Raw genomic sequence first — 10,847 nt, forward strand, 5'->3', positions numbered from 1 at the left:
AAGGGTGTTTTCATTCAAGAAACATCCCATCATCATGACTTTTTGCGAAGCATAGGGCAGTTCTGGATGCCATAACACCCTTTTACCCACCGAAAGGGTGCACTGACTAAGAATATTGGGGGTGGGTGCAAGGGTGTTTTTGTTTGTTTTTATCACATTCACAAACATACAATTGCACGAAGAGACGGCGTGTCCCACGGCACTAAAAACCAGTGGCGGATCCAGAAATGGGCCCTGGCTTACCCCAAGCTCTTCTCCCCCGAGACATATCGGGCTTTCAAAGCCGACAAAACTCCTGAAGGGAGTCCCCCTCCGTTTCACTGTCTGTTTTGATAAGCCATTTTAAATATGTCCTGGGAAAAACCTGTTGCTGAAGCACTACTATCTATTATGTCACAGTGTTCTAGGTGGCACACAGTTCCTAAATGTCGTCACGCACAAATTCCGCGGAATCCAAAAGCGCGCACCTACTTTTTGTAGTATTGAATACTTAACCAAAAGAAAAATGTTCAAAATGTTTTCAGCAAGGCAGAACTAGTGCAGCTCTTGCTTTTGGGACGCCAGGAATCTAGCAAAATGAATAGGCCACGTGACAGCATGCAGCTGGACGCGCCACAATTGCTCTAAAGCAGTGCGGTCGTCTAGGTTTCTTTCAAGCATGACAAAACAGGCAGAAAAGGGTGCGACGAACCATACGCGGACAAAAGATACGCCGATTCGAGAAGCTTTGACCCCACCTGACCTTCTTTCGCCGAATCAATAACCCCAATTCGTTCTGCTTCTCTCAAGTTTATAAACAAGGTAGGTTCGTTGGCAAACTTGAGCCTTCTCACCCACCACAATGCTTTGCTCAAGCAGCATCTGCAGAAAGAGCCGTGCAAAACGCTCATGGCTTCGCGTCTGCGTCAATTTACGAAGCTGGCTGTACAAAAAGAAACTATTAAGTTTGTAGTTGTATAGTAAAGGAACGTTCTACTGGCTTACAAACAGCTGCCTGAACGGAGTGCTCAAAAAGAAAGGGAGAATAATCTAAGAAAGTATAGAGAACCAACGTACAACTTGCGATGCATAAAGTATTTACAACACCGACTAACAACGGTATTTACTGAAATATTTCCCCTCCCAAATTGGAGACAGTATTATTGCATGCATGAATAGGATAACAAGCCAATCATTGTAGATATAACGAGATTCCAGAAATTGGCGGGGCATTTGCAGACCCATCTTTGTTCACGGAACAGTGGTGAGGCATTTTTCAAGCGTGCGCGCTACTGCCCACCTGCCCGCGATGTCTTGGCATATGTAGACCTGCGCGAGACTCGCCCGTCTCCCCTCGCGAGACGGGTAGGACAGGTGCACATGCTGAATACGGGAAAGAAATACTTTGCAGAATGAAATTGAATTTTGTCAAAACACCAGAGCTCTGGATTGCAGGTTACAGCGTGCACAGGGGCGCTCTGCCAGATTTTAAAGCGAAGCTTTCTGTGCCTCCTCCCTCACTTTTTCCAAATCTGCTGCTGCTGCTGTCACTGGCTTGCCAGCCGCGTCGGTGGCTGGTTTGAGAGCGTGCATAATGAACATGAGAGGGACGCGGGGAAGGCGTGTGCGAGTCCTTTTAGCGAGAACTTCGTGGGCATCGCTACAATACTCTTTGGACCTCTTTGGCCAATGCCCACTGAAACACCCTGGCCATCGACACAATGCCCTCTGGAAGACTAATTACGCGTTAGCCCCCTTCTGCCCACCACCACCCACCGCAAAAGTAGTGCAGAAGGTGCAGCACTTACTTTTTTGTACTCACATGCAACAGCGCAGAGGAGAGACAGTATGGTACTAAGGGGAGACAAGAGAATGCTTAAAGCCAACACCCAGACGAAATGTCATCACAGTTCCCACACTTTGCCAGGAAATTGTTGTTGTCATTCAATAGCCTTTACCACAGCTGCACCCTCGCCGAGCAAAGGGGTTCGGCGATGGTATAGGCACAGCTATTGAATGGGAACAATACTAAATTGCTCTGCTCGTGGTAGTTTGAGGGCGAGCGTAGTTGGGTCGAAAATGACTTGTCTACCGCATACACAAAATACCTCGATTTTGAATATATCTTCCTCATTACCCGTCAAACTGCTATTATAAGCAACTGCAGTAAGACAAAGACCGACATCAGATTATGACAACGACAACTCATGGTGCTGTCCACCAGAGGGGAATCATTGTTATAGTTGTTCTTTCTTTTGAGCGGTCATAGGCCCCACTCGCTCACCCGCTCATAAAAACAAAGAAAAAAAAAACCCCGAGATCTGGATTCGCTTCGGTTGCACTTTCACGACACCACGCAAAGAAAGACTTTTCGTACTTGGAAACTTAAGGTTTTCGTGTAATTCTGCACATGTGAAATTTCGTGGTGTCGCCTATACGTTTAGAAAGCTATTATGCAAGTACTTTTATATCTGCCGTTAATCCAAGCTATTTAAAATTTGAGTGAGCACTCCAGTTCAGAAATATGAGCATTGTGAACTTCTTGAAAATGCCAATTAAAGCTTTTTTTCTCTCTCTGTTTCTCTGTGCATAAAAGAAAAGACAGACTCGCAAGTACCTCTGTATCTTATACAATCAGGAAGGGCCACGTCTCTTTACAAATGAACGTCCAAGCAAACAAACAAAAAAGAAAGCATCGACAAATAAATTCACTTACACGCAGTTACTAGCCCACCTTTGCCTCATTTGATTTGATATCAGCCCATGTTTCTGGAAATAAATTTCCAGTGAAACTACTCGTAAACACAGAAAATGGCTTAGAGGTAGCGTAAAATAAATAGCTTTGAAAGTAATACACAAACATAGTTTAAAAGAATATTTGTTTTTATGCCTTGAAAACGAAACCGAAATTGAAATAACTTCCCCCGAAGGGTGTCGCCGCTATCGCCGCTACGTCATTTCCTGCGTCTCGCGGCGGGCCGCCGGGAGCACATGTGTGTGTTCTCCGTGACATTCTTGAAGTTGTGAGTAATTAGATTGTTTTTTGCTGCGTTTAGGTTGTACCACCTCGTCGTTTTCGTGTACTTTTGTGCTCATCGACGCGAAGTGAGCGTCCGGAGTGAAGGCGACGCGATTATGCGTGAGAAAGAAGGGCACCAGCGGCCTACGACATCGGTGTTTCTTTGTGACAGTGTGTTTACTACGCCTACGACGGCCGTCATTCGTGGCGAAGGAGAAAACATCTTCCATTCGGCCTGAACAGTGATGAAGTGGACGTTTTGTTTTTCGGCGGAATGCATCGTCAACATGGTCCATCCACTACGTAAACGAAACGGCGTGCCCAGAGTACAGATCGTGACAGCGCTCCGTCTTCAAACCGAGGGCCTTTTGCAAGGCGCATGAACTGCTCATATAAAAGGTACGTACGTAGCCACGTTCAGCGTCGCGTTTTTTATGGTGCGTCATTGTGGTAGTAATTTTCGCGTAATTTATTTAAAGGACAGCGCAAGGTGTGTTGGATGCGAGTGTAGTATATGTACTCCAGGCGTAGCCTATGGGCACCGAATGTGAAAAAGAAAAAAAAAAAAGAATGTTTCATTGTTCACGTGTCCTCAACTAGATTTGTAGAGAATTAAGTACTGCTACGCGTCAGTATTCGGCGCAGGCAGGGAAATAATACTTTGGTTTGACTAATTGGTTCTTTCTGTTACCAAAGATGGGCGCAGACTTATACCGGTGTCACACGGCCACTTTCGAGCACGATTGAGCGCGTTCTGGATCGAAATTTTCGACCGCGATTGGCTCCCGTCCACCGATTGTGCAACGAGGCCAAACGCGTCCAGAAATTCGATTCCAGTCAGGATCGATCGCGGCCAAAAGTGTGCAGTGTGACAACCGTTTTAAATGTCGCTTGTGTACTTTCACTCAATTGTTATTATTTTTTTTTTGTCGGAGGTCCCGTGGTAGGTAATGGCGCAGGCAGCTTGCAATGCTTGTGGTTTCATGACTAGAACTAATGCAAAAGAAAAGAACCACGACCATCCCGGCTATGTACTTATCAATCGCTTTAAGTTGTGCTCGTTTGTTATAGAAGCTGTCGTGCTGTTGCGGATGAATGCGTGGTTGCGCTATTTGTTTATAAATTTATCTTTTTGTATAAATAAGCACACCGAGCCTAATCAATTTTTTTCTCGTCCTTGTACTCGTTTCTTGGTTTCACGCAGGCGTGCTTATTATTACTACTATTTGTTTTCTTGTTGTGTGACTGAACCCTGCCTAAGGCGTCCTGTCAGTTGTCAACAGTATTTCTGAAATGAATTGCACTTAGCGTCCTACGGTTATTGTACGCTTCACTACCTTATTTTAATGTCTAGTTATAAAGTGTATGGTTATTGTAACTATTCTTGGCCTTTATATATGTATTTATTAAGCTGGTAAATGCTTAATTGTATTTGCAGTTTTGAGAGGTCCTTTTATTGAGTCGTCAATCTCGAATGGTATTAATGGTGGGTTGTTTTCTTGTGCCCATGCAGTTGCAGTCAGCATGAAGCAATTGCAGTCAGCATGAAGCAATTGCATGGGAACCGACTGGCTGTCTTGGGCCTACACGTTGCTGAAAAGACAGTGAAGACGTCTGACCCGACAGGTATACTTTTTTCATCACAATTGGCCTACATATTTTTTTCACCGGAGGATGAAGACCTCCCCCAGTGAGCTCCAATTACCCCTGTCTTGCGCTAGCTGATTCGAAGTGAAGCCTGCAAGATTTTTTGACTTGATCGTAGTCTACTTCTCTACCGTCCTTGACTACCCTTCTCTTCTCTTGGCATCCATTCTGTAACTCGAATGTGCCACCGGTTATCTGCCCTATGCATTACATGGTTGAAGAAGGCACTTGGGCTAGTTGGTGCTCAGTGCAGACTTGAGACATCAATAACTAGCGTGAAAAAGACAACATCAAGAAGCACATAAGAAAGAAGTCTAGACTTCAAATGAAATTTTTGCTACACAGAAACATGGAATGCACAGAATGTCGACGGACAGAAACAACACAGGAGCTATCGGAACAAATTTATGAACAGGTTAATTTCACTTACGAACATTCTTGGTAAGAGCCAGAGACGGGTGCTTACACACCTATTCCCCACTTTTTTGATGCAAAGTGGTTCGTATATTTCCCTATGTACCTGCTTCTGGAGCTGCCTGAGCACACGATTGCTTTGAAACTGCTCGGTGCATGAGCATGTATGGCGATGATTGGCCATGTGGCCACCAGCCACCAAGGCACTCAAAGCTGCCCTATGTGTCCTCAAGCCAAACAGGTCGGTGTTTAAACGACCGCTTGGGGGAACAAGGATAGGGCAGCTGTCATGGCTGGTGGCCATCTGGCCAATCATTGCTGTAAGTGCTCATGCACTGAGCAGTTTCAAAGCACTCATCTGCCCACGCGGCTCTAGAGGCAGGTCGACATGAAAATATTCGAAGCACTTTGCATCGAAAAGCGGGTGATAAGTGTGTAAGCACCCCTTCCCTTGCTCTCGCCAAAAAAGTGTGTTCGTATCTCGAAATGAACCTTCCCAGCGATTGGCTCCAATACTTCCTGTGTCAGGCAGGGAAAAGGAAAGATAAATGTTGCTTCCATGCGTTGAGGTCGCATCCCCTGAATCCTATGTTTCTGTGTAGCCAAAATTTCAGTTGAAGCCTAGAGTTCTGTCCTGTGTGCTTCTAGCTGTCGTCCGTTGTCTTTTTCGCGCTAGTTAATGATGTCTCACGTCTGCACTACATGGCCTGACCAGCTCCCTTTTTTTACTCTTTATGTCAGCTAGGATATCAGCTCGTTCATCTACTTTCTGAACCACGCTGCTGTCTTCCTGTTTCTGCTGCCATCAGGATAGGAGTGGACATGACAAATGAAACTGAATGTCATTTAGACAGAGGAGCAGTGAGACTTCCTGTGCTTTACCTTTTGCTGTTGTACATAATAGTTGAAGTTGCACCAACACATCTTTTCCACCTTGTGATTTTCCCATAGCTGTGACAAATAAATATATAGGCTTTAAGAAACTAGAAATGCAGTTTGCCTAAGAAAGAGAATACTCTTGCACCTAAAGGTAATGTGTATGATGCTCTGACTCCTTTGATGCATGTGCCTTGAGAGGTGTTGACGTTGTTCTTCATTTCTTTCTCAGTAAGCTTTACTTGATGGGTCTGACTTTGTATAAAGAAATAGGTTCTAAAGAAACCATAATACCTAACAGGCAGAATTGTCGAGGTTGAAAGTCAAGTTTTCTTTCATGACATATTTTTTTCAGGCTGTACTAGTTGATCCATGATGTTCAACAGACAGCACAGACTTGTACAAGGGACGTCAAAAGTGGCGAGAAATGGAACAAATGCTATCGCCTCTTTCTCCATCCTTTGTCGAGTTCACATCGTCTAACGTCATCGACCAATACCAACTAGCCCGTTTGCGTACCTGTACTAGTTGAGCCATTTATACTATGGTACTCTAAACCAAATGTGATAAATTCAAATTTGGTTCCTTTTCTATCTTTGTACAAATACCTGTTTCATAAAATAGTTTAAAGTGTTATGGTTGATGTCATGTTTCGACACCACCATAACCTCATAAAATATCTTCATGGATGCAAAAGGTGCCTCTTGTGCAAGTTCCGTTCTAGCCTGACACGGAAAACAAACCTGGCAGAAGGTAGAGCACATGCTCTTTTGTAAACAAAACGCATGATTGCATTTTCTTGGCAGTTATTGCAATGTTTTCTGATGTTTATCTGCATGAACATTAATTATCTCAGCTGCTAAAGACACATCACTAGACACTGAGCAGAAAAAAGTGATTGTGCAGTACTGTTGAAGTCATGCAACATTATGTTTAAGCAAACTGGCAGGGATGCTAGCTGTTAAAAAGAAAAAGCTGACTTCTAGAAAAATTTGCACTCCTAAATGTGGAATTGAAATTCACTATGCTTATAAGCTACAAAAGATTTCCAGGATGATCAGACTAGTTACACTGGCCATTTGCTGATTCAATAAGGTTCACTGAAGCTTGTTTTTAAATTCACACTGTTTTTATGCAGGGTGATGATTTTCAGTCTTGTGGAATTTTTAAATATAGTCCTGTTGCATATAGCATAATTCTAGTCCTTGAGCAGAAATATTCAAACACGCAGATATATCTAGCACAAGAAATCGAAACATATTAAACTAATTAAAAAAATTATCTTTCGAATGAATTACATTATAGCTAATATAACCGAAAAGAAAGGGGCTTAACCAAGAAACCCGATGTTTATTAATCATATCCTAAGAAGCCAGCAAACACTGACACCAAGGACAAGTTAGGGTAAATTACTTGTGATTAACAAATGAAATAAAGAAATGATAAATTAATGGAAATGAAAGTGGATGAAAAAACAGCTTGCTGCAGGTGGGGAACGAACCCACGTCTTTGCATTACGCGTTAGATGCTTTACCAATTGAGCTACTGCGGGCGCCGTTTCCCCATCACTTTCTTGGGTATTTATGCTTCCTAGTAGAACGCTGGGAGTGTTTGCCAGCGCCACCACATATCTGGGGCACATATTGTAATTTACGAATCATAGCCAGTGAGATTACAAGGTGTATCTACTTGGAATTGATTTCCAGAATGGCGTCAGTTTGGAGATATGCACCATCAAACTTGCCGGAAAAATGCACTGTTGTTCCACTTACTTTTTTAACAAAATGTACTTTTATGCACTGAGGCACAAAAGTGGGTTGTGCACTGATGCACAACCCACTACTTTACCAGTAGTACTGAAAACATTTTGGCTCTTTATCATTAATGCACTGATGTTTAAGCTATAGAATGTCACTTGCCCCATCTTGCTATCTCTTCACGTTCCAAAGTAATCGAGCAATGCATGGCATCCAGTGGTGATGTCCGGTTGAAACAGTGGGCTGTAATTGAATTTCTCACTGCGGATGGTTCTGCGCCCTTCAACATTCATTGCCATCCGAAAGCAGTTTACGGGGATGCCTGTGTTGAAATCAGCACTGTGCGTAGGTGGGCAAGTACGGAGAAACACCAAAATCCAGCCGCATCAAATGTCCAGGATCAGCACTGAACTGGACAGCCCACAATGGCTTCTTATGAGGATCATCAACATCAGGCAGACGAGTTGAATCGGGTCAATCGTAGGATCAAGCAACATCAGATTGCAGCAACACTCGCTATTTCCATTGGTTCAGTGAACCACATAATTAAAAACCTCCTGGGTTACAAGAATTGAACTTGTTGGCTATGCTTCGACTTTCTCATGTCAGTCGTCAGTTACCGTGACACCCTACAAGCGCAAGTCTTCTTGTAACGCAAGTCTTTAATGATGTGGTTCACTGAGGCAATGGAAATGGCGAGTGTTGCAATCTGGTGTTGCTTGATTCTGCGATTGCACCGAGTCAACTCATCTGCTGATCATGACCCTCATCAGAAGCCATTGTGGGCCATCCATTTCGGTGCTGATCCGGGAGATTTGATGTGGTAGGATTTTGGTCTTTCACAGTCCTTGCCCACCTCTGCACAGTGCTGACGTCAACACAGGCATTCCTGTAAACTGCAGTCAAATGGCCATGAATGTTGATATGCGCACAACCTTCCCCAGTCAGAAATTCAATTACAGCCTGTTGTTTCAACTGGACGTCACCACTGGATGCCATGAATTGCTCGATTACTCTGGAACGAGAAGAGATAGGAAGACGAGGCAAGTGACATTCGATAGCTTAAGCATAAGTGCATCAATGATAAAAAGTTCAAACTGTTTGCTGTAATATTGGCAAAGTAGTGGGCTTGGAGGCAATAATTTCTGAATTGCCCTCATATAGTTGTGTAGCCTGTCTCTCCTACATTCATGATGTGGCAGATTAAATGCCTTATTCTTTCGAAATAACGATTTCCTGGAAGTAAGCACTATCTGTGCTTGTTTTCTTTAACCTGCTCTTCATGTGATCTTGAAATATTAAAGTGAATGATGCAGGGAAGCGCTGCTAGTCATGTTTCGTGTACTTTTCCTGACATTAAATTGCAACAAATCATTTTGCAGGTAGAAACGAAGCAGATGGCTACAGTGATCAATGAAGAAATGGCTTCATCTATGATGGCTCGCCTTAGGACATTGGAATGGAGCTACAAAAAGGCATCATCATCCTCGCCTGTGCCCTGGAACTTTGGTTTGAATGAGACTGTTCTTCAATGTAGAACGGCCGCAAGACTTGTCACCACAAGGCATAGTGCAAGCTCAAAATATTGTACAGGAGGCTAGAATAAATGACCCTCCATGCAGTCAATCTGTATCTGTGATAAATGGGACCATTTCACGCAGAACACTCACAAGTGATAATGTGTTTTCTCTCAAAGTTGCTATGCAGTGCGTTTGTAAACACATTACCTATTGTATGCACACCATACATAACATTTCTGTGTGCTAGCCTAACTGTAGACTTAGAAACAAACAATGAAGTGCATATGTACCCGCTTCCACATGCCGTACTTCAAGGGCTATTATATTGCTCATTACACCCGATAGGTGAAGGGGTAATATATTCCTGATCACACCCTTACACCCCATGGGTCGAAGGGTAATATGTTGTTCAAAACACCCTCAAGGGATAGGGTGTTATTGGAATATAGAATAACCATCATAAGGGTGTAATTCCCTATAAAACCCAGCTTTTTCAAGGGTGCTAGGGGGTTAGTTATAGACACCGAAAAAAACCCTTAGGGGTGTAAATTATTTTACAGTGTACGAAGCCGCTGGCTCTAAGGGCAAAACAGTCAGGTTGGAATGACGCGCGCGGATTACTTTTTGTTTACCTGTAATTTTCACTCCACTGGTTCCAACTACTCCTTCTGAAGCCAAAACGTCAGCCATTTTCTCCCTTTAATGAGGTGATTTCTCAAGCAGTTGTTCAAATGTGCTACATAATTTACGGTCAGCAGAGGCACCGATACGTTTGTTTGCGCGTGATCGCAAGTTGGGGCACAATGCATGATACATTGAAAATTAATCGATGCATCACTTCATGCCAGTAGACGCCGTCACCGCACACGCACTGATTCCTTTAATGGGAGCATGTTTCACGGCGCGCGTGCTGGAAAACGCTGTGGAGCCGCTTCTAAGTTTAAGCGGCCACCCGGGCAGAGCGTCTGTTGAGCGTTTGAAGCTCATTTGAGGGTCTTTATGCTCGCTAAATCGCTCGGCGGACGCCACATCCCCTGAAGAAATCGCGCGCGCCGGCTAATCAAAAGCGCAGGCGGTCCCTAATTGCAGGAGGAGGGCTGGCGTGCGCGGGACAACGGCGGCCGCACTCGTATAGGCTTCGCTCGGTGCTGAATCTGACCGGCTTCCCAAGGAGTACGAGTGTGTAGCGACAAAATAGGTCTGAATAGACGACTAATGAGACAGCCGACGCACTCTTAATTCCGTTTCCTCCTAAAGGCAAGTTAATGTCGTCGAGAAAAAAAATAAGAAAACAGTTCAAAGAAAGCTACTCCAGGCTTGATAAGCTGCCCAGGCATCGAATTTAGAGAAGACCTGCGCTTTCACCAATTTGCATGAGACGTCCGCTTTTTGTTCGGAACATCATGCGCGCGACATCTCCGTAATGGCTTTTCTGTATACCGCTACGAAATGAGGCCGCACTTATTGCTTCGACTTTCTGCTCCTGTAGCGGAAGGAAGTCTGCCGCTCCGCCAACTCGAGCGGCGCGGTATTTATCTTTGAGCTCAGTTAATTATCAGTCAGCCGGATAGTTTGCGCAAACTAGAGTGTCCAGAAAAAGTCTGGTATTATACGCGCATCTTTTCGCGCGCGTAT

At 44.1% G+C, this 10,847-nt stretch overlaps 1 long non-coding RNA gene across 2 annotated transcripts; it reads left to right on the forward strand.

Moving 5' to 3' along the window:
- Positions 1–2,962: 2,962 nt before the first annotated feature.
- Positions 2,963–9,318, forward strand: LOC135906735 (uncharacterized). Of its 2 annotated transcripts, XR_010565824.1 has the most exons (3): positions 2,963–3,397; positions 4,512–4,624; positions 9,075–9,318. It is a non-coding gene; the product is annotated as an uncharacterized lncRNA (long non-coding RNA). The 2 variants fall into 2 exon arrangements; XR_010565823.1 differs by lacking the exon at positions 9,075–9,318 and having other exon boundaries at positions 4,512–4,627.
- Positions 9,319–10,847: the final 1,529 nt, after the last annotated feature.

Source organism: Dermacentor albipictus, chromosome 1, assembly GCF_038994185.2.
Source record: "Dermacentor albipictus isolate Rhodes 1998 colony chromosome 1, USDA_Dalb.pri_finalv2, whole genome shotgun sequence".
In the NCBI taxonomy this organism is placed as follows: Eukaryota; Metazoa; Arthropoda; class Arachnida; order Ixodida; family Ixodidae; genus Dermacentor; species Dermacentor albipictus.